Below are 24,263 nucleotides of genomic sequence, written 5' to 3'. Positions count from 1 at the left end.
TGCATTTTCATCATTTATCAGGTCTGACCATAAAGCAGTCTCCTTCAAAACAAAACTGAAACCAGAGATCCCTTCCACCCAAAGCACCTTTAGAAATGTCCAAGACAAACTACCTACTCCTAAGAGATGCAGTGGAAAGCTTCAAATCCCTACTAAACCCAGTTAACTCATCTAAATATGAAGAAATACTATGCCAGCATGTAAACAGCTGCATAAATGCCGAAGAGGAGAGGCCCCATCACAGAACCTTGCGGGACTCCACTGGTGACTGGTGTCTTTGTGGTGGTAACCTCCCTTAGTTTGGTTATCTGCATCCTGTCTGTTAGCTACAATTTTGACTAAAAGTAAGAGTAATTCCTAGAATGATAGAGTCTTTGTCAATGAAATAATTCAGGAGCTTAATAAAATCCACCAAAGCCAAGTTTGAGAACACCCAAGCCAAAGAATCACAAGGCATTTTTACTTGTGTCTGTAATCTCAAAAGCACAATGCAACAATGCTCTGAGCTGACTGTGAACCATGTTACCTACACTGAGGCTGAAGATACAGCAAACCTACCAGCTGATCAGTTTAGCTCCAACTTTACCACTCTCTCCCTTCTCTGTCTGTCCCTCAAGATATACCTGAAACTGGCTCATGTCCAGCTATCACGCAAGACCAAATACTGAAACCGCTATCAAAAGCTAAAAATACTGCATCAATGGGTCCTGACAATATCCCTGGATGCATCTTAAATAGTATGAGGTATTACTTAGCCACACCCCTAACACTGTTCAGTCTCAGCCTCCACTCAAGTTTTGTAAGAAGTGAATGGAGAACAGCTGCTGTCATTCCCTTGCATAAAGGGAGGACCTTCTATAGACCTAGGCAATTACAGACTCAAGTCTGACCAGCCTCATATGCAAGCCATCGAAAGACTTACCATGGAATTAATCAGGACACAAGAAACCTTCAAACACTGGACTTGTCTCGGTTTGCATATGTCAAGGGCAAGTCACCTGATGGACCTCTTTTTGAAAAGGTCAACAAAGCAATGGATGAAGCCAAAAACAGTACACACTGCATACCTCGACTTGGCCAAAGCTTTTGACACAATTCCCTACTCAGGCACAGTAGAACAGATAAATAAACTAGGAATAAACCCTGTACCCACTGGATTGCAAACTGGCTCACAGAGAGGATGCAGATAATCAAACTAGGGGAAGTTACCTCCACAAAGAGACCATTCGCCAGTGGAGTCCCCCAAGATTCTGTGATGGGGCGTCTCCTGTTTGGCATCTACTTTTCTGAAGTAAAAACCATACCAAAGGACTCTGGCTAAGTTTGCAGATGACTGCAAGCTAGGAGCAGTCATCAAATCCTCAAATGACTTAGTTGTCCTGTAGGAAGGTTTGCCTCAAATAAATAGTGCCAAATCATGGTTTGAAGCTAAATTATCCTCTGGGAAGTCATCCACGCCAAGGAACTACCACACTGAAATATGCCCCTAAGAGTTGACCCAGTTGTTCAGGATTTAGGAACTTATGTGAACAGTGACATAACTGTCAACCAATGTGTGTCTATTGTAAGAAAGTAATTCGTTATTGCACAGCTTCTAAACAAAGAAAGGGAGTGTGTCTAGATATAGGGATGTCATTTTCTCCCTTTACACAGACCTCATTAGGCCAGTCATTGAATAAAATGCTCTCTTTGGCATGTACCTAATCCAGACACAAGCAACTACTGGAACACCCACACAGATATGTTACTAAAAGGATGCAAAACCTAAGCTACATGTCCTACATGGACCGACTCAAAGCTCTGTCATTAAAGATGTATCCTACAAACTGCTAAGAGGTGACCTGTGTCTGGCATACAAGGCATCCTCCAACGCACTACTGAAGGATTTACTACACATCAGCAAGTCAAATGGCATCAAAAATACTTGGTCTAAGAATCTAAACCTCTTCTGCAACATCAACAGAACGAGGGACATCTGCATTTCAGAGGGTACCACTGCTGTGGAACAGAACCCCATCCACATAAAACAAAGTTCATCCCTGTTCATATTCAAGCGCAACTTAGACCTATGGATGGGAAATAGAAAATTTACTCCAGGGCTACCCCTGTACTACTAACAAAGGCGGCTCCTAAAGGCTTTACTCTATACATGGGTCCCCTCAAATTATCTATGGCATGATCCCAGTTATTTTCATTAGGGCCAATATAAAACTAACCATGGGATGGGTAAGGCCAATCTATAACCAGCTGGGAAGGTTATTACAAGCACAAAACAGAAAACTGTTGAGGCTTAAAATGGCCCACAAGGGCAGTTAGCCTAGTACTTCTGAATAGTTTGGCCTGGCCTTCTAAGGAAGGAAAGGAATTTCTGACACGCTTAAGGAGAGTTCTCATTGTACAAAAATAATGAGATCAGAACATATACAGCTTTAGAGATCTTTATTGAGGGGGTCCTAGCCTGTAAGCAGTAGAGTCAAAGCCCATCCCAAATCACCTATCCGGTTGCTCCCTAAGCATCACAAACAAAAAATCCTAACTCCTTAACACAGACTTAGAAGAAATCTAGGTAAGATCAATGGCCAAATTGTCCTGAGGGTTAAACTCGGAAGGCAGGCTACAAGCTCTGCTGAAGGCACCTCCTTAAAGGAAAAAAGACAACCATCCAAATGGGTGGAACACTGACAATAGTGTCATTTTCTGGTTGGAACATCTGCACTCTCTCAATAACAGTAGGCAACAGTAAAAGTGCAGTCCACCACAAGCAGATGCATACAGCGGGAGACTTCCATATGCACACATGAGCAGCCAGCACTTGGGAGGATCACAAGTCTTGATCATGTTGGGGATCACCACACACAAGGCAGTAGGAAACAGCCCTCACCAATCAGGAACACCTAACCCCATCCTTCATCCATGACAGGCAGGATGAAAGTGGCCCTCCCAAGACAGGGAAAAACGTCAGCAGCAACACGACATAAAAACCAGACCACAACTACCTTCTGATTAATGATCCATTACCACTAAAGGCAGGTAAGTGCAATTGAATGTACAGACAGCAGCCCTCCTAGTGTTGTCTCCAGTGAAGCAGGAGGGGGTACAGCAAGCCTCCAATGGAAAAATCAGGTAGCCCAAGGAGTGTCTAGCTGACTACATCTTTCATGCAAAAGCCTGGGAAGGGCACCACAATAGGGTCAAAATGGGTTGATCCAAGAGAGGGTCTTTCAAGCCACACCACAGACCCACAGCACAAAATTAGGAAGCACCAATTTAAAGCACCATCCAAAGAAACAAGACAGTCTGCTATAGGCACTGGTGAGTAAAGTCTCGTCAATACTCCCATCTCCGTAACCAAGAACCTTCTTACCTCGTTTAATTCATTTCCATTTTATTTGTTTACCAGGATAGTCTGACTGGGAACAAAAATCACCCCTTTTCAGCAAAGGCTGAGGAAGAAAAGCTTCAGAATATAACATATACACTCAAAAGCTTCAAAATACAAATATATACACACACCAGATTATAAAAATGTACTTGGATATGTTCAAGGGATATGCAGTAATTATAGCAAGCAAAGAAAGCATACAAAATACACAATACTGATGTCAAGCATATAAAATGTGGAGAAACACTGAACCACCAATACGAAGCAACAGAGCAGATATCAAAAATGGATCATTGGTCAGAAGGTAGCTGTTGCATCAAAAAAGATGTACTTGAGGACAAGTAAAAGAGAGAGGTGATTCAACTGTGTAAGTAGAACATTGCTAGTGAAATAAAGTAAATAACCAGAGTAGAGAACAGCAGTAGTTGATCAGGGTAAACTAGTATGAGAGGGTACCGACTGAATTATGGTCTCAGATGGGAGTGGAGCAAGATCAGAGCCAAGAGTCCTTGAGGTGTTTGATTTTCAGACAGATGTACTTATGGTTATGAGAATTTGTATGTGAGCAAGTAAGGAGTTGCACATTCTGGTGATGTACGAGTATAGAGTGTCTCCAGAAAAGTTGTGCGACTTGGTTATCTGTAGTAGTGGGCTACCTCTGGAGTAAAGTTATATTGCTTAGGACTGGATATAGATCAGACCTGCAGAGAAGTGTGTGTGACTCCTAGTTATGACAGAGATAAGGAGTGTGGTAGCTCTAGCCAAGAAAATGTGTAAGAGCAAGACAATGTAGGATTTACTGGGTACATTAGCTGCAAAATAATTAAATAAATAAATAAAAATGTTATACCAATGCTCAAGATTAAAAAAAAAAAACAAAAAAAAAACCACGCAGCTTGTAAATTGATTTTACTGGAAGAATGAAGAGAAGAGATGGAAGCTGGAAGGTGAAGGAATGGGGTTTGATCCTATACAGTGCTCCATTGTTTTTTGTTTTTGGTGCTTTCCATATTTGGTATTCTGGCATTACTACATGCATACTACATGGATATATACTGTAAAGAAGCAAGCCTGAAACATTTACTGATATGGAAGATCTTGAGTTGAGAGATCCCAGAAGGGTGTAGAGGCATTTTAAGGGTTTAGTAGGCCTAGGTTTGGATTTAGGTCACCACATAGATTTAGTAAATGATTGCCGAATAGGTTGGGAAACAGATACTTATGTTTAACTGGCCTATTTTGTAGAGTTTTAGGACGAGGAAGATGAAAGTGGGGCAAAAAAAAAAGTAACAGTTATAACAGAAGAGGGAGTGTGTGGGTTTGTGTCTACAGTGCCTGGGTAGGGCAGATGAGTGGTAAGGAGTAGGTGCTGTAAAGATGTGGAATGTACGGGTAGGAATAGAAAAAACTGTATATATCCATATTAGGTACAGAGGTTACAGACAAAACAGTGAATATGTTTGCACAGGCACAGTGGCTAAAAGGTTGTTCATTATAATGCCACTTTACACAATAGACAATTTTACGTTGTAAAGTGTTGGGAGGAGTGTGTGTGTTACAGTTTATAATATAAAGTTATAGCAAAGTGCCAGAAAATTGATTTAAATAGGTGGGGGATAGGCTAGCAATGTGTGTGTGTGTGTGTGTGTGTGTGTGTGTGTGTGTGTGTGTGTGTGTGTGCGCGCGCATTGATTTAAATAGGTGGGGTATAAGCTAGCAATGTGTGTGTGTGTGTGTATGGTTCCCTATCAGAAGCCTGAAACACTATAAGCTTGAAAATCAAAATCCTGAAACCAAAAGCCTGAAAATTCAAAATCCCGAAAACCCAAAATCCTGAAATTCAAAATCCTGAAAACACAAAATGGACATACTGACGTCATTGTGGCTTTGCTATTGTTAGCCCTGTGGTGTTAGGTCATGCGTTGGGTTCAGGTGAGTGTGCGGTTGGTTTTATGTTAGGGGTAGGGGCGGTTTAAGTGAGTTAAGGTTAGGGCGCAGGTTAGGCATGTATGCAATAGTGACAAATATTGGGGTTAGGGGCGGTTTAAGTGAGTTAGGGTTAGGGCGCGGGTCAGGTGAGTGTGGGATATTGACGGACCTTAGGGTTAGGGTTAGGGTCAGGGTCAGTTGGTAGATATTAGTGTCTGTATAGTGACATATTAGCATTATTTGTGTTTTCAGGATTTTGAGTTTCAGGATTTTGGGTTTTCGGGATTTTGAATTTTCAGGCTTTTGGTTTCAGGATTTTGATTTTCAAGCTTATAGTGTTTCAGGCTTCTGATAGGGAACCGTGTGTATACACGCATGCGTGAGTGCGAGTGTGAGATCTAATACAGGTAAGCGAAAATGAGCCAAGATATATACAACAGTAGGTAATCAGATGTTACTTAATAATGTGAAATAAATTCAAACTTGCAATACATATTCCCTGTTCTGTTTTTTTACATACAGAGGACGCCTGCAAATTACTTAATGCACAGCCTGATCACTGGCAACAGGAATGCCACTGCATTCCCTTCTAGACTTAGGATCAAAAGTATATAACTTCATTGCTGCAACAAGGTTTTGAGAAGGGGATACCTGTAAATAAACTTGCTGTCACATTTTGATCAGTCAACACTAACATCATTGCAATCTCCAAGACTTGGATCGGTTAAGATCATGCTGCTATCACTGCTATCTGAAAATGGGATACCCATACATTACCTTTGACATCGCTGATTATCAGCAAAGCTAACACCACTTTATTCCCTTCTAAACTCTGATAGGGTAATACAATCTATTATATTTCTGCAAGGAGACTGCTGTTCCTTCCTAATTATGCCTCTGATGCTATATTTCTCCCAGTTCTGGTGGCTATTAGCTTTGTAATGCAGTGAATATATTAACATACATTTGTGCCAGTCTAACCTTGCAGATTACATTGTCCTGGAACAATGAAGCAGACCCACAAATTCTACGCAAAGCTGAAGAAAACAACGTAGAACCAAGATCCAAACACCAATCCATCTGGATTTGTATTATGACAATCTTTAAAATGCATTGCAAGAGGGCTTTCAGGTTTGGCATTTTTAATGTCCCTAATGTGTTCCTGGATTCTAAGCTTGAAAGCCCTCTTGCTCTCACCCACATAAAACATGCCACAAGGACATCTCCTGCATAGACAACCCCTTCTGTATTACAAGAAAATTTACAATTTACCTTAAAATGAACTCCATTAATATAATCAAATGTTCTACATACATATTTACATGTAATACATCTACCACAGGGAAATGTACCTACTGCCTTCAGTGTCTGACTTATTCTACAATCAGGAGAAGAGAAACTGGCATGTACTAAAATATCTTTAATACTCTTCCCCTTTTGATACGAGAATATAGGAGCTTTGCATAACCCATCAGAATGTTCTTTAAATTTCAACAGAAAATTCCAATAATGTTTGATTATTTCCTTTACTTCATTTGCAAAAACATCATATGTGGTAACTACATAAATCCTTAAGACTAGGTGTTGTTTCATCACTAAAATTAGTAGGTCCCCAAGTTCTTATCCTACTAGACCTCCTCTGGGAACTCCCTTTAACCTTTATCCAATAGAGCATATACATTCTGCCTACAATAGCCCCACTTAACAAATAACTTGGCTGTTTATATTAAGTTCTTTCACAAGATCAGAAAGTACAGTTTTGTACCTACCATAAATGTAGATGTTCGAAGATCCACATTGCTGCAGTCCTTACATATGGGTAGTCCGCTGTCCTCGGTCGGCCCGAATATCAAAGTATTAGGCTGACGTCGGTCAAGGCGCTTAAGACTGACATCAGGACGTCAGGGTACAAATGCGCATGACCGACGTCATATCCTCAGTCTTTTCTTGCCCCAGATGTCAGAAGACCCTAAAAAGAAAGGCCAAAACCAAAAGACAGCAAAAAACAACCAACCACCCTTGCACTAATCATATGTACAATATATACAATATCCACAATATTCACAACCCAAACCACACAACCGCCTCTAACTACAGAGGGAAGGAGGGAGGGTAATTGGACTGCAGCAATGTGGATCTTCGAACATCTACATTTATGGTAGGTACAAAACTGTACTATGTTCTTCATCTCACATTGCTGCAGTCCTTACATATGGGTAGAATCCCAAAGCAGAGGTAAGGGAGGATGGCAAAACTATAAAGCATTAGGAGCTGCCAAAATGCCCTGTAAAATTGCAGTGGCAAAACCAGCCCTAGATTTAGAGTAAAGTGGAAGGTGGTAATGCTTAGAGAAAGTATGCACTGAACTCCAAGTAGCTGCCTCCAAAATATCTTTAGTTGCCACCCCCTTAAAAAAGCTGTAGAAGTGGCAGTAGCCCTAGTGGAATGAGGCCCAATCCCAGCTGGAATCTCCTTACCATGATGGGAATAACAGAAAGCAATACAAAACCCAATCCACTTAGAAATAGTTTGTTTTGAAACAGGCTTGCCCTGAGAACCCAAAGCAAATGAAACAAATAACTGCTGAGACTGCCTGAACCCTTTAGTTCTGCTCAAATAATAACGCAACTGCCTGTGTATATCCAAAGTGTGCAAAATCTTTTCCCCTTTATTTTGGGGGTTTGCATAAAAAGTAGGCAAATGAATAGTTTGGTTTAAAGCCACACTAGAAACCACTTTAGGCATAAAGGAAGGATTAGTACGCAAAGATACCCTATCCTTATGGAAAATTAAGAAAGGCTCAACCGCCATAAGGGCCTGTAATTCAGAAACCCTTCTCGCAGAGGTAATGGCCAACAAAAAAGCAGTCTTCCATGATAAATATTTCAACTCGGCAGTAGCTGCAGGCTCAAAAGGTTGTAGAGTGAGTTTCTCCAACACAAAATTGAGATCCCAAGCAGGAGTAGGAGCTCTCGTGGGGTCTTATATTCTTTGCCCCTCTAAGGAATTGCTTAAACAAAGGATGAGAAAACAATGGTGGGTCACAGTCATAGTGAGCAGAAATTGCTGCAGCATGAACCTTAATAGAGGAGAAGGACAAACCTTTGTCCAGTAACTCAGTAAGATATTGAAGAGCCACACTTAAATTAGGCTTAGAAACATCAAATTCCTTTGCTGTACTCCAAAATAAAAATCTCCTCCATTTATCTGCATACACTTTCCTTGTACTAGGCCTTCTGGCCTCCAAAATAACATTTAAAACTTGCTGTGGAAGCTGAGACCCTCCAGGGTTTAAAACAGAATATGCCAGGACGTTAGATGTAGAGAGTGAAGTTTGACATTGAGTAAATGACTGTTCTCCTGAGACAGCAGGTGTGGAATCGACGGCAAAAGCCATGGAGGCTCCCATATCAGACTTCTCAGTAATGGGTACCAGTGCTGTCGAGGCCAATCTGGAGCTATTAAAATCATCTTCGGCTTGTCCTGTCTAACCTTCAGGAGTACCTTTGGGAGGAGAGGCAGAGGTGGAAAGGCATACACATGAAGATTGCTCCAATTGAATGAGAGAGCATCCACTTTCCAAGCTGTGGGATGAAACCTTTTTGTGCAAAACTTTGGCAGCTGGTAGTTTAGTGGAGAAGCGAACAGATCTATGTCTGGAGTTCCCCATAACACTGTCAATTTCTGAAATACATGAGGATCCAATTTCCACTCGTGGGGATCCATAATTTGTCTGCTCAACACATCTGCTAAGGAGTTCTGTGCTCCCGGCAGAAACCTTGCCTGAAGATTTAGCTGTAAACTGAGAGCAGTCTCCCACAAAATCATTGCTTGTCTGCATAGAGGATAAGAATGCGTTCCCCCTTGCATGTTGATGTACCACATGACAGTTGTGTTGTCTGTTAGAACCAACACCTGCCCTGGAAGAAGTAAATCCTTGAAAGCTATTCATGCAAATTGGACTGCTAACATCTCCTTCAAGTTGATATGTAGATGTTGAAGTCTGGCAAGCCACGTGTCTTGTACCCACTTTCCATTTAGATGAGCTCCCCAAGCTTTGTCTGAGGCATCTGTCGTTAGAATCTGACTCGCCTCTGGCCGGGTCACAGAGAGTCCCTTGTTTAGGTGACATTCCTGAGCCCACCACAAAAATTCTTTTTGAATGCAAGGTATTATCTGAATGACAGTGTCCATATCTTGGCAGTGCTGTGTCCATACATTTTGAGATACCATTGTAGCTTCCTCATATGCAGTTTGGCATTGGGAAGCACCAGAATACAAGATGCCATGAACCCCAAGGCTTGAAGGACTGTCCTTGCAGTCAGCCTGGACTGATGAGACAATTGATGGAAGTAAAGAGAAAGATTCTTTTGTTTGTCCGGGGTCAAAAAGGCCATCTGGGATGCTGTATTCAGTCTCACACCCAGAAAGCACATGTCCTGAGAGGGTACTAGACTGGACTTTATTTCGTTCACAGAATACCCCAGGCATCTTAGCACTGCTATCACATACTGTAAATGATGAAGAAGTTCGTCCTTTTCTTGGGCCAGAATCAGGCAATCGTCCAAATAAGGATAGATCTGTATTCCTCTTAGTCTGAAGAAAGCTATCACTGGAGCCAGAACCTTCGTGAACACTCTGGGCGCAGTAGATAAGCCAAAGGGCAATGCAGAGAACTGATAATGAGAAGTCCCAGCCCGAAAACGCAGATACTTCCTGCAACTGAGCCTGATAGGAACATGAAGGTAAGCCTCCTTGAGATCCAGAGTCACCATCCAGTGATCTTTGCCCAGCAGAGGTAAAAGCTGTTGTAACGTCAACATTTTGAACTTGGGAATGTCCAGATATGTGTTGAGGATAGATAAATCCAAAACTGGTCTCCACGTGTTCCCCTTCTTTGGTACTAGGAACAGGCGAGAATAAAATCCTAGGCCCACTTCTGGCAGAGGGACCGGTTGTATGGCCCCTATTTGAAGTAGCAGAGAAATTTGTTTGTAAACCTCTAGTCTTTGCTGAGGAGGAACGTCCGGCATGCCTTTGAAAGGAGGCAAGGTATGGAAATAAAACTTGTAACCTTGGTGTATGATATCCAATACCCATCTGTCTTGGGTAATCAAACTCCAATTTTCCTTGAAGAGTGCCAACCTTCCTCCCAAAGGTGCTGCCAGACAAGAAGGATCCGGCAGCTGAAAAGGTAGGTCCTTGGGCCTGTTTACGAAAGGACTGGCCCCTGCCCTCACCCGAAGATTGTGCAGGTGAACTCCCTGTTCTAGGTCTAAAGGAACTCTGAGCTCTACCCCTACCACGTCTAGATCTACCCCTAGACTGAGAATCATAAGAAGGATACGTCCACCCCTTAGCAGGCCAATTCCTACTAAACTTCGGAGGCTGAACTTGCAAAAAATCTTTAACAGCCTGCATAGACTTAGCCTTGTCTTCCATTTTCTTTAAGACTGACTCCACAGGTGAACCAAACAACACATCAGACTGTAAAGGAGCATCCAAAATCCTTGTCTTAACATGGTCAGATAAATTCTGATCCCTCAGCCAGGCGTGCCTGCGAAGAACTGAACCAGTGGCAGCCACCCTAGACGAGGCCTGTACAGCATCAAAACCACATTGTAAAGAATGCTTACCCACTTGTTCAGAGACATGCACCAAATCTTGCAATTCTTTACACTCAATGCCTTCCGCCAGAGCATCTACCTTAGACTTCAACTGAGAAAGAAGATAGTTTTGATATTTCAACATGTGAAACTGGCAATTCAAAGCCCTCATAGCTAAGGTGGAAGAAGTATAGACTTTCTTTCCCCATCTATCCAAAGCTCTGGCCTCTTTGTCTGGAGGAACCGGATTTTTTACAACAGAGGCCTTGACACCCTTAGGTCCCTGACTAACAGTTTCTGGGTCCGCCCTAGGACTCTTATAAAGATATTTATGAGCCTCAGGCACCCTGTAATACCTATCCGGTTTAACAGGAGCAGGAGGCAAAGAATCAGGATTAAGTGAAGCCTCTGCAAACACATCTTCCACAACATCCAGAACAGGGGGTATAGCCAAGGGCCTATGCTGGGGCAAAAGCAAAAATTCCCCAAGCCTTTTCCTGGAATCAGAGAAGTCCTGACCTTCCCACTTAAAATGTTCCCTCATGGAATGAAGAGTCTCTGAAAAAGAAAAATCCTCTGGAGGAGAAGCAGAAGGAGTCGAATCATCAGCATCAGAATCAGAATAAGGAGAGTACTCCTGCAAGTCTTCAGCCGAAGACTCTGAAACATCCGAAGCCTGCTCAAAACTCCCCAACTCTGGCTCCACCCTAGGCCTCTTATCAGGAGGGGGCAAAGAACCTCTAATCAAAGTAATTAAATCTTCTGCCATTTTAAGCATGTGCTTCTTGGGCACAGACCCTGCTGAACTAGGAGTGACACCAACAGAAGCTAAACCTGGCCTGCCTCTGGGAGAAGCCTTGGAAACAGAAGGAGAGGGCCTAACCACCCTAGGAAGGGAGGGGAGTACAGTAACCTGAGAAGCCCCTTCAGCCTGGCCTGCCTCCTGAGAGGCCACATCCTGCAATATCAAAGTTTCCCCCTGGGACTCCAGAGAAGCCTCCGTCGGAACCACCGGTTCCACTGACGCCACTAAAGAACCGGCGTCCGGTACGGACGACTCTTCTTGCCTGGGTTTAGCTGCTTTGTCTTTGCGCTTCTTCGAAGAAGCGGGCGCCGGAGAATCCGACGGCATATTATAATTGCACCGCTTCCCGAAGACCAACCTAGCACAATCTAACCTTCGCTTAATAGTGCGCTTATTGAACCTAGCACAAAAGCGACACCCAACAACGCCGTGCTCAGGCCCCAAACAAGGAATACACAAAGAATGATAATCCCTATGCGGTATCTGCTTCCCACAAGAAATACAGTTATTCACTTTTTCTGACATCCGATAAACCACTGATGCAAGAAAAACTAAAATATTCCCAACGGGTACTTAGCCAACTTTGACTCGGTCTGAAACTCCGAATTCGAAAAATTTCAGAACGCCGAACGGCACTTGCAACGCTGCTTCTGCATCGGACCATGCGGCAAAAAAGACTGAGGATATGACGTCGGTCATGCGCATTTGTACCCTGACGTCCTGATGTCAGTCTTAAGCGCCTTGACAGACGTCAGCCTAATACTTTGATATTCGGGCAGACCGAGGACAGCGGACTACCCATATGTAAGGACTGCAGCAATGTGAGATGAAGAACATCTATTACTGCAGAGCCGTTTCACATGAAGAAGTTCATCATAAGGGAGAGAATTCAACAAATCGGGTGTAAGACAACTGCCAGCATCTAAAAAATGCATACCATCTTCAAATTTCCAATGTACTTTACTCACCACTTTCCCATTCACATCCCCTTTTAAACAAATATCTAAAAACGCAACTGATCTGCCTACCTGAATACCATACAGTTTTGCTAACACCAGCAACTGCAGGAGCCTCTGGACCACCCTATCCACATCCAAATCGGACAGCCTAGAGGATTTGGAAGAAATAGGAGATCGGGATCTCCTACCTGTAGACTCATGCCCGACACTGGGTGACCGGTTCCAATAATATCAGAGCCAAGGTCGACTCCAGTACAACAGATACCTCCTGTGGCCCCGAGGACAATGGAGCCGAGGAGGTAGTATCCATTTCCGAAACCTTCTCCTGCAACCCCGAGGACAATGGAGTTGAGGAGGAAGTATCCACTTTTGAAACCTTCTCCGGTGGCTCCGAAGAGGCAGACAGAGCCGGAGATCTTTTCTTGGCCTTAGAAGGCTTACACTTGGCACAAGAAGAAGAATCTAAGGCCTCCTCAAAGGAGGGCTTAATCAGGCCCTTCAAAATCAGCTTATTTTTTCTTTCCTGCAGTACTCTAGGGCTAAAAACGTGGCAAAAACTGCAGGACTCTTGCAGGTGAATAGCACCAAGACAAACACAGATGGAAAGCCCATATGTAATGGACATTTTATAGCCACATTTCGTACACTTCATAAACCCAGAGGGTTTATGTTCTTTCTGCTCTTTAGACATGGTAAACAACCGCACAACTCTCAACCAACAGAGACAGACACAAGAGGAAGGCGGGAAAAAACAAACACTAACGGCCAAGGAAACTCTAAATTAAACGTTTCTTTGGAGGGAAACTAACCGACAAAGCAAAACCAGCACAGTTTTACAAGGGAACAACACTGGAGAGGACTAGGTCCTCTAACTTAAACGGGCCTAGCCCGCGAAACAGAGGGATACCACAAAAAAAAAAAAAAAAAAAAAAAACAAAGTACTCACAAACGCTCACAAGAAACTTGCCAAAATAGAAAACTAGCTATTAAAATAGCTTTTACAAGACAACAGACTGCTAAAATACTTAGAAAGAGTATTTGAAAGGGTACTTAGCCACAGCCAAGCGAGACCACATCCTAACTCTACGAGCGGCAAACGAGATCTGGGGCTAGGGCGAGGGGCATCTTGGGATACCGGGTTAGCCCAGCCAATTAGAGACTTTGTGCTAGAGAAATAGTTGGCCGAGTCGGGCCGATTCTCAGCTCCGAACCCGTGAGTAAAGAATGTAGGCGAGATAGGACCACATAACATCTTTAGTTTTGTCCAAGTAGAATCTAAGTTGTCTGTGTATGTCCAAAGAATGCAGACTTTTCTCCCCCTTGTTCTGTGGATTTGGATAAAAAGTTGGCAAATGAATTGTTTGGTTAAGGGCTATACCCGATACCACCTTGGGCATAAATGTAGACTTTGTTCTCAGAGAGACCCTGTCTGGATAGAAAATGATAAAGGGTTCCACAGCCATGAGAGCCTGTAGCTCTGAAACTCATCTTGCAGAAGTTATTGCTAGGAGCAGAGCTGTTTTCCAAGATAAGAACTTTATGCCCGCAGTAGCAGCTGGCTCAAAAGGAGGTAAGGTGAGTTTTTCCAAGACATAATTGAGGTCCCGTGCAGTTGTTGGTGTTCTCCGTGGAGGCCTTAAGCTTTTGGCTCCTCTGAAGTACTGCCTTAATAAAGGATGAGAAGAGAGTGGTGGCTCTGTACTGTAATGAGCCAAAATGGCAGAGGCATGGATTTTAATTGATGAAAAAGATAGGCCTTTGTCCAACATCTCAGTTAAATATTGCAAAATCTGAGGAATATTTGGGACAGCTGTATCAGTTCCTTGAGCTTGGTTCCAAGCGCAAAATCTCTTCCATTTCCCAGCATAGGATTTTCTAGTACTAGGCCTTCTGGCTTCTAAAATGACATCCATCACAGCTTTACTGAGAGGTGTGGCTTGTATGGCTACATTATCCGCCATGTTGCCAGGTTTAGAGTCCTGAGTTGGCTGTGCATAATCTGATTGTTTTGTTGGGACAGTAGATGAGGTATTTGAGGTAAGGTCCAGGCTGGGCATTGGGACAAGTTCCTTAGGATCGGATACCAATACTGGCGCAGCCAGTCTGAGGCAATCAGAAACATTTTTGGTCTCTCCTGCCTGACCTTTAGGAGTACTTTGGGGAGGAGAGGCAGTGGAGGAAAGGCATATACTGATAGGTTTGTCCAGCTGAAAGATAAAGCGTCCAATTTCCAAGCTTGTCTGTGGTAAGTCCTTGTGCAGAATCTTCTTAGTTGATTGTTTTGAGGGGAGGCAAACAGATCTATGTCTGGGCGTCCCCATTCCAATGTTATCATGCTGAAGACTTGTGGATCCAGTTGCCACTCGTGGGGATCCATGAGGTTTCTGCTTAGTTCGTCTGCCACAGTATTTTCCTTTCCTGGCAGGAATTGTGCCTGCAGATGAACCTGGTAAGTCAATGCTGTGTTCCATAAAGTCATGGCTGGTCTGCATTGGGGGTAAGAATGAGTTCCCCCCAGCTTGTTTATGTACCACATGACCGTGGTGTTGTCTGTCTTTATCAGTAGCTGTCCCGGATGAAGTAGGTCCTTGAAGGCTGTCAGGGCATTTTGAACAGCTAGCATCTCTTTTTGATTGATATGTAGATGCTTTTGGTTTGTGGACCAGGTGCCCTGAATGCCTCTTCCTGCCATGTGTGCCCCCTAGGCATAACCTGATGCATCTGTCGTTAGGCTCTGCCTGGCTGGGGGTAGTGTGAATGGCTGCCCCTTGTTTTGGTGACAAGCCTTTGTCCACCATCAAAATTCCTGTTGCAGGCAAGGTATTAGAATAATCATTGTTTCCAGACTGTGGCAATGTTGTGTCCAGACACTTTTTAGGTACCATTGAATTTTCCTCATATGTAGTCTTGCATATGGAACTAGTAAGATGCAGGATGCCATGAAGCCCAAAGCCTGAAGAATTTTTCTTGCAGATAACTGGGCCTTTGTTGCCATTTCCTTGAAATAGGTAGTCAGTTGCCATTGTTTGTCTGGAGTGAAATAAGCCATCTGGGCAGTTGTATTTAAGCTTGCACCCAGGAATATTATCTCTTGAGAGGGTACTAGTTTTGATTTCTTTTTGTTGACCATGTACCCTAGGCATGTTAAAAGTCTTAGACAAAAGTCAGATGCTGCAGTAGAATGTCCCTTGTTCTCTGCTTGTATGAGGCAGTCGTCCAAATAAGGATATATTTGTATTCCTCTTTGTCTGCAGTAAGAAATTACTGGTGCCAGGCACTTTGTGAAGACCCTGGATGCAGTAGATAAGCCAAAGGGCAGTGGAGAGAATTGGTAATGCTTTGAGCCAGCCTTGAATCTTAAGTACCTTCTGCATGACTGACTGACTGGGACATGCAGGTATGCCTCTTTTAGGTCTAAAGTCATGAGCCAAGCCTTGCTGCCCAGCATGAGCAGAAGCTGATGTAAGGTCAACATCTTGAATTTTGGTATATCCAGGAAAGTGTTTAGAATAGATAGGTCCAGTATTGGTCTCCATGCTTTGTCCTTTCTGGGTACCAAGAACAGTCGAGTAAAATTCTTGTCCATGCTCTTGCTGTGGCACTTGTTGAATTGCCCTCATGTCCATGAGAGCAGCGACTTGTTTCTGAGCCTCTGCCCATTGATTTTTTGGCAGGTCTGGCCAACCGTTTGCTCTTGGCAGGGTATGGAAATGAAACTTGTAGCCCTGTGACACTATGTCTAGAACCCATTTGTGCTGGGTTATAATGTGCCAATTTTGAGAAAAAAGTGCTAGTTTCCCCCCTAAGGGTGCTGCCAGAAGATAAGTGCTTGGTGCAGGCAGGGGGAAGTCATTGGGACTGTTTCCTGTACTGTTGTGATTTGTCTTCTCCACCTTTGGAGGTAGAGACACTCCACTGCTTAGACCCGTAGGAACCTTGCGGCTGTGATCTGCCCCTTTGAGGTCTGTCTGAGACTGGAAAGGACCAGTTCTTTGTAGGCCAGTGTCTGCTAAATCTAGGTGGCTGTACCTGTAAGAAATCCTTGGCCGTTTGCACAGATTTAGCTTTGTCCTCCATTTTCTTTAATACCTCTTCTGCCTTAACACCAAACAAGGTATCATGCTGTAAAGGAGCATCTAATAATTTTGCTTTAACATGGTCAAGCAGATTTTGTTCCTTTAACCAAGCATGCCTCCTAATGACAGAACCCGTAACAGCGGCCCTGCAGCAGGCCTCCAGAGAATCAAACCCACATTGCAAAGTATGCTTTCCAACTTGTTCAGCTGCATGCAATAAATCCTGCATTTCTTTGTTTACTGCACATTCAGAATTAGCCATCATTTTCTGTTTAAGCAGTGTCATGATATATTGCTGATATTTAAGCATATGAAACTGGCAATTAAAAGCCCTTACAGCCAAAGTAGCAGATGTGTAAATCTTTTTTCCCCATCTATCCAGTGCCCTAGAATCCCTGTCAGAGGGGGTAGGGTTTTTTGAAGTAGAAGCCTTGACCCCTTTCGGACCCTGTGAAATAGTTTCTGTGTCAGCAGTAGGGTTTTTGAAAAGGAATTTATGAGAGTCAGGGACCTTGTAGTATCTGTCCGGCTTAACAGGAGCTGGAGGTAGAGAGTCAGGGGTCAGACTAGACTCCAAGACTACATCATCTACAATGTCTAACACAGGTGGAATAGCTGGAGGCCTGTGTTGAGGTAGTAAAAGGAAGCCTCTGAGCCTTTTCTTAGATTCTGAGAAATCTTGGCTCTCCCAGTGGAAGTGCTCCCTCATGGTATGCAAGGATTCCCCAAAAGAGTAGTCCTCAAGAGAAGCTGGAGGAATTGTCTCTTCAGCATCAGAAACCTCATAGGGGGGAAGAGAATACTCCTGATCAAAAGAGGAATCAGAAGAAATGGAAACCTGATCTGAAGATTCATAGTCCGTCTCTTGCCTAGGCCTCTTATCAGGAGGGGGGTGGGAACCCCTGATCAAGGTAATTAAGTCTTCGGCCATTTTGAGCATCTGTTTTTTGGGCATGGTGGCCTTTGTGGCTGGTGAACTTGCTTCTTTGCCTTTAAAGGTGTTTTAGCCTGTCTTTGATGTCTGTTTAATATACAGTTGCTTGGGTCTGAATACACCCTCAGAAGCCGATGCCTGCTCAGCGGCTCCGGACCCATCTGAAGGAATTATCTCGAAGGCTTCAATACCTTGAGTTTCCTGAGGCCAGGGCGACTCCACGTGGGAGTCGGTAGCGGCCTGTGTCTCTAAAGTAGCAGGCGTCAAGGGCTGTGAAAGCGCCTCACTGAGGATCGGCGAACTGGCGACTTGCTTAGGAGAAGCTTCGTCGGTTTTGGACCTCGGTTGCCTGTCTTTTTCTTTTAATTTTTTGTGAATTCCGGTAGTCGGATGGCTATCCGACGACATTGTATAATTAAATCTTCGCCCAAAAAAGCTTAATGCAAAATCGTACCAACGCTTAATAGTGCGTTGGTTAAATCAAGCACAAAACCGACAACTAGCAACGTCGTGGCCAGAGCCTAGGCAAGGAATACAATAAGAATGAAAGTCCTTATGAGGTATTTGCTTCGCACAACAAATACAATTAACTTTTTCCTGACATCGGTCTGGAGCAAGAAAAAAGTTTCCCCAACGGGCTACTTAGCTTTTAATGAAGACTTCGGATGTGAAATTCGAACACGAAAATCTCAGGAGTCGGCCGACCGGCACTTGCGAACTGCTTCTGCTTCGGGCACAGCGTGGCAAGAAAGACTGAATAAAATGGCATCGGCTGCATCTTTTATACCCCTGACGACTTGACGTCAGGGAAGAGGCGACAGTAACAGACGCAGGACTTAAAACTTTGGAATTCAGACCGACTGAGGGCAACCTGCCAGCAGGATAACCCAAATGTAATGACTGCAACAGTGGAACACGAAGAACATCTGAGCACTCCAGTCAGACCATAGCCCCAAGACAAGCTGTGCTAGTCCTGTGCCATCCAGTCAGGGAAGCTATAGGAAGATGAGGATTAGGAGGGAGGGAAGAAATCCTGCAACATGGAAGAGAAGGACATAGTACAGTTGTGTACACTTACTATAAATGTAGATGTTCGAGTGTGTTCACTGTTGCAGTCATCACATTTGGGTTATCAGCTTGCGGTAGCCCTCAGTCGGCCTGATTAACAAACTCCTGGGTCCTGCGTCGGTTGCTGTTCCTTCTTCCATGATGTCAGGGGTATAAAACATGCAGCCGACACCATTACGTCAGTTTTTCTTGCCCCAGATGTCAGGTGCCCCCCTAAAGGGAAGCAATTAAATCTATAAATATACAAGGTTATACCTCCAACAAAAAATCAAATACACCAAAAAGCTTTTGAGCATAGTAAAGGAGAGTAGAGGTATAGCCAAAAGAAGTAAGGGGGCTGGAGGGAGGGTAACCAGGACTGCAACAGTGAATACACTCGAGCATCTACATTTATGTTAAGTGTACACAACTACACTATGCTCTTAGTGTTTCACTGTTGCAGTCATCACATTTGGGTAGATTCCCAAAGCTAAGGATGTCAGGAGGAATTTAGATAGCATTAGGATCAGCTATAAGGCCCTGCAAGACTGCAGTGGCAAAGCCAGCTCTGGATTTAGAGAAAATTGGCAACTGGTAATGCTTGGTGAAAGTATGTACAGAACTCCAGGTAGCATCTTCTAGAATGTCCCTGGTAGGGACACCACTGAGAAAGGCTGTAGAGGTAGATGCAGCCCTGGTTGAGTGAGATCTGATCCCCTGTGGGATAGTTTTCCATAATGCTTGTAGCAGAAATTAATGCAATGGCCTATCCATTTGGAAATGGTCTGCTTTGAAATAGCCTTCCCTTCTGCACCTGCTGCAAATGCCACCAGCAGTTGTTCAGATTTCCTTTGAGGTTTAGCCCTGTCCAAGTAGAATCTAAGTTGTCTGTGCACATCTACTAAGGAGTGCAGTACCTGTTCCCCTTTGTTCTGTGGTTTAGGAAAGAAGGTTGGCAAATTAATGGACTGATTAAGGGCCACACTGGATACCACCTTGGGCAGGAAGGAGGAATTGGTCCTGAGGGACACCCTGTCCGCATGAAAGATGATGAAAGACTCCACTGCCATACGGGCCTGTAATTCAGATACCCTTCTTGCTAAAGTGACTGCTAAAAGGAAAGCTGTTTTCCAAGAAAGGAATTTTATTTCTGCAGTAGCAGCTGGCTCGAAAGGAGGAGGGCTGAGTTTCTCCAATACAAAGTTAAGGCCCCAAGGCTGGAATTGGAGCTCTCCTGGGTAGTTGTAATTTTCTGGCCCCTCTGAGGAACTGCTTGAGCAGTGGATGAGAGAAGAGGGGAGGGTTCTGTGTTATGAGCTGAAATGGCTGAGGCGTGAATTTTGATGGAGGACAAAGACAGGCCCTTGTGATGCATCTTAGTTAAGTATTGTAAAATATGAGGTAAATTGGGCTGAGCTCCTCCCTTGAGATTGGTTCCAGGCTCAGAATCTTTTCCATTTTTCAGCATAAGATTTTCTAGTACTAGGCCTCCTTGCCTCTAAAATGATATCCATCACTGGTTTACTGAGGGATGGTAAAGGAGAGATTAGGTAATTAGCCAGGCTGCTATGTTCAGTGTTTGAAGCTGAGGGTGCAGAATCTGGTACTCCTGCTGAGACAATAGGGTAGGAGTCTGAGGCAGGTGCCATGGGGCCAACAGTGACGCTGTGGCAAGAGGGGGTACACCACTGTTGGCGTGGCCAGTCTGGTGCAATCAAAATCATCCTTGGTTTGTCCTGTTTGATCTTTAGTAGTACTATGGAGAGCAGAGGCAGAGGGGGGAAGGCGTAAACTGTTAGGTTTTTCCAGCTGAAGGACAGAGCATCCACTTTCCAAGCTTGTTTGTGGGGAGTCCTTGTGCAAAATTTGTCCAATTGATAGTTCTGGGGGGAGGCAAACAGGTCTATATCTGGGCTCCCCCATTTGCTTGTCAACATGTCTAAAATCCTTGGTTCCAGTTTCCACTCGTGTGGGTCCATAAGGTTTCTGCTTAGTTTGTCTGCCAGTGTATTTAGTTTTCCTGGCAGGAATTGAGCTTGTAGATGCACTTGGTGGCTCAAGGCTGTGTTCCACAATGTCATGGCTAGTCTGCAGAGGAGGTAAGAGTAACCCCCTGCTTGTTTATGTACCACATAACAGTGGTGTTGTCCATCTTTACCATTAATTGTCCTGGAAGAATGTGGTCCTTGAAGGCAGTCAGAGCATTCTGTACAGCTAACATTTCTTTTTGATTGATATGCAGGTGCATGTGGACTTGGGATCCATTTGCCCTGAATGCAATTCCCTGTCAGGTGAACCCCCCATGCATAGTCTGATGCATCTGTCAGGGTTTGGGTGGCAGGGGGTAGTGTGAATAGTAGACCCTTGTTTTGGTGGCACGCCTCTGGCCACCAAAGGAACTCTAGGTGTAGGCAAGGTATGATAGGAATCATTGCTTTTAGATCCTGAGAATGTTGATACCATAGGCTTTTTGGATACCATTGTAGTTTCCTCATATGCAGTCTTGCATATGGAATTAGAAGAATGCAGGAGGCCATGAACCCCCAAGGCTTGTAGTACTTGCCTTGCAGATAGCAGAGTTTTTGTGGCCACTTGTTTGAAGTAGATTGTCAACTGAATGTTTCTCCAGTGTGAGAAAAGCCATCTGGGAAGTTGTATTCAAGTTTGCTCCCAGGAATATAATTTGTTGACAGGGTACCAGGTGTGATTTCTTTTTGTTTATGGTGTACCCCAGACAAGTTAGTACCCTTTGTACAAATGTCAGATGATTCCAAAGTATGTCCAGGCTTTCTGCCTGAATTAGACAATCTTCCAGGTATGGGTAATATTTGAATATTTCTTTGCCTGCAAAATTCAATGACAGGAGCTAGGCACTTTGTAAATACCCCCGCTGCAGATATGCCAAAGGGCAGTGCAGAGAACTGATAGTGCATGTAGCCTGCTTTGAAGCGTAGGTATCTTCTACAAGATTCCCTGATTGGGATGTGCAGGTAGGCTTCCTTTAAACCTAGTGTTGCCAACCAGGCATCTTTTGCCTAGCATACGGAGCAACTGGTGAAGAGTCAGCATTTTGAATTTGGAATCACCAAAAAGGTGTTTAGAGTGGACAGGTCCAGGACAGGATGCCATGAACTGTCTTTTCTGGGTACTAGGAAAAGTCTTGAGTAGAAACTTTGTCCCTTTTCCTCTTCTGGTACCAAATGAATAGCCCCCATGCTTAAGAGAGAAAGTACTTGCTTTTGGGCCTCTGCCCACTGATTTGGAGGTAGATCTGGCCACCCGCTTAGTGTTGATAACGTGTGGAAGTGAAATCTGTATCCCTGGGACACTATTTAAAACTCATTTGTCCTGTGTAATGAAGAGCAATCTTTCCCCCCAGAGGGGCAGTCAGTTGAGAAGTGCTTGGACGTTTTAAAAAGAAGTCATCGAGACAGTTTACCTTAAGGGGGAGTTTTATTACTCCAAGATTTGGAAATGGAAGCCCCCCCCCCCACTGCTTAGTCCTGTGCGTACCCTGGGACTGAAGCTTGGGAGCTCTGCTGCATCTGGGTTTGGACTGAGAAGGTCTGGAAGAGGCAGGAAAGGACCAATTCTTGGCAGACCAATGCCTACTAAGCCTTGGAGGTTGTCCTTGTAAAAAATATTTGACAGTTTGCATAGATTTAGCTTTTTCCTCCATCTTTTTAAGAACTTCTTCTGCCTTGTTGCCAAACAGGTGGTCATGGTTTAAGAGAGCATCCAGTAATTTTGCTTTAACATGACCTGGCAAGGATTGCTCCTTAAGCCAAAAATGCCTTCTAAGTACAGACCCAATTACAGCAGCCCTACAAGATGCCTCTAGTGAATCAAAACCACATTGCAAAGTATGTTTTCCAACTTGTTCAGCTGAATGCAGTAAATCCTGTAAATCCTTATTTTCAGCGCAATCAGGAATCAACATAATTTTCTGTTTAAGCAAACCAATAATATTCCGGTGATACTTTAACATATGAAACTGGTAGTTTAAGGCCCTAATGGCCAAAGTTGCAGAAGTGTATACCTTCTTACCCCATCTATCCAGCGCCCTGGAGTCTCTATAAGAAGGGGTAGGATTTTTAGCAGTAGAAGCCTTAACACCCTTTGGACCCTGAGAAATTGTTTCAGGATCAGCAGTAGAGTTTTTAAAAAGAAATTTGTGGGAGTCAGGAACCCTGTAATATCTGTCTGGCTTACTAGGAGCTAGAGACAGGGAAAGAGAAGCCATGCTGGATTCTGAGAAAACATCAACAATGTCTAAAACAGGAGGTATAGCCAAAGGCCTATGCTGAGAAAGGAGGAGGAAATCCTTAAGCCTTTTTTTGGATTCTGAAAAATCCTGACTCTCCCAATGAAAATGTTCCCTCAAGGTAAGCAAAGTTTCTGCAAAAGAAAAATCCTCAAGAGGAGAAGCAGAAGGCATGGGGGTAGGATTTTTGGCAGTAGTAGCTTTAATGCCCTTGGGTCCCTGTGAAATGGTCTCAGGAGCCGCAGTAGGATTTTTAAAAAGGAACTTGAGAGTCAGGGACCCTGTAATATCTATCAGGTTTTCTGGGAGCAGGAGGCAGAGAGTCAGGGGCCAAGCTAGATTCCAAAAAGGCATCATCAACAATGTCTAGTACAGGAGGTATGGCTAAAGGCCTGTGCTGGGGCAGGAGTAAGAAATCCCTAAGCCTCTTTTTAGAATCAGAGAAATCCTGACTATCCCAACAAAAATGCTCCCTGAGAGTATGCAAGGTTTCACCAAAAGAGACATCCTCTTGGGGGGGGGGGGGGGGGGGGATGAGGGATTAGATTCCTCAGCATCAGAATCCTTATAGGTAGATAAGACGTCTGATGAAGCAACTAGTGTAGTTGTGAAAGCGCTAACCATTTTTATTTTTTGCTATTTTTGAATAAACGTATATTTGTGTGCTAACTTGGTTCATTTTATTTTATGTATCTGTTTTATGCACCTTGTTTTTACACTAAGTCGTTCGTTGTTTTTTTTTTTTTTTTTAAAGTAAAATCTAAGTTGCCTGTGTACATCCAATGAATGCAGAATCCGCTCCCCCTTGTTCTGTGGATTGGGAAAGAAAGTTAGCAAATGAATGGTCTGATTAAGAGCCACACTGGATACCACCTTAGGCACGAAAGATGGATTGGTCCTGAGAGATGCCCTGTCCGCATGAAAAATGATGAAAGGGTCCACTGCCATAAGAGCCTGTAATTTGGAAATTGTTCTAGCTGAAGTGACTGCTAAAAGGAATGCTGTTTTTCAGGAGAGAAATTTTAAGTCTGCAGTAGCAGCTGGCTCGAAAAGAGGGAAAGTGAGTTTCTCCGATACAAAATTGAAGTCCCAGGCAGGGGTTGGAGCTCTCCTGGGTGGTATTAAGTTTTTGCCTCTCTGAGATACTGCTTTAGCATAGGATAAGAGAAGAGAGGAGGTTCTGTGTTGTAATGAGCTGAAATGGCTGCTGCATGGATTTTTATGGAAGAAAAGAACAGGCCCTTGTGAAGCATCTCAGTTA

At 43.8% G+C, this 24,263-nt stretch overlaps 1 protein-coding gene across 1 annotated transcript in view; it reads right to left on the bottom strand.

Moving 5' to 3' along the window:
• KDM1A (lysine demethylase 1A) overlaps window positions 1-24,263 on the bottom strand; it is a gene marked incomplete in the record, with an annotated part of 2,315,042 nt that overhangs the window by 965,660 nt on the left and 1,325,119 nt on the right.

Source organism: Protopterus annectens, chromosome 1.part2 (assembly GCF_019279795.1).
Source record: "Protopterus annectens isolate FY-2018-M chromosome 1.part2, PAN1.0, whole genome shotgun sequence".
NCBI lineage: Eukaryota > Metazoa > Chordata > Ceratodontiformes > Protopteridae > Protopterus > Protopterus annectens.
Note: the sequence above shows the minus strand (reverse complement) of the source record. Positions and strands in the feature narration are given on the sequence as shown.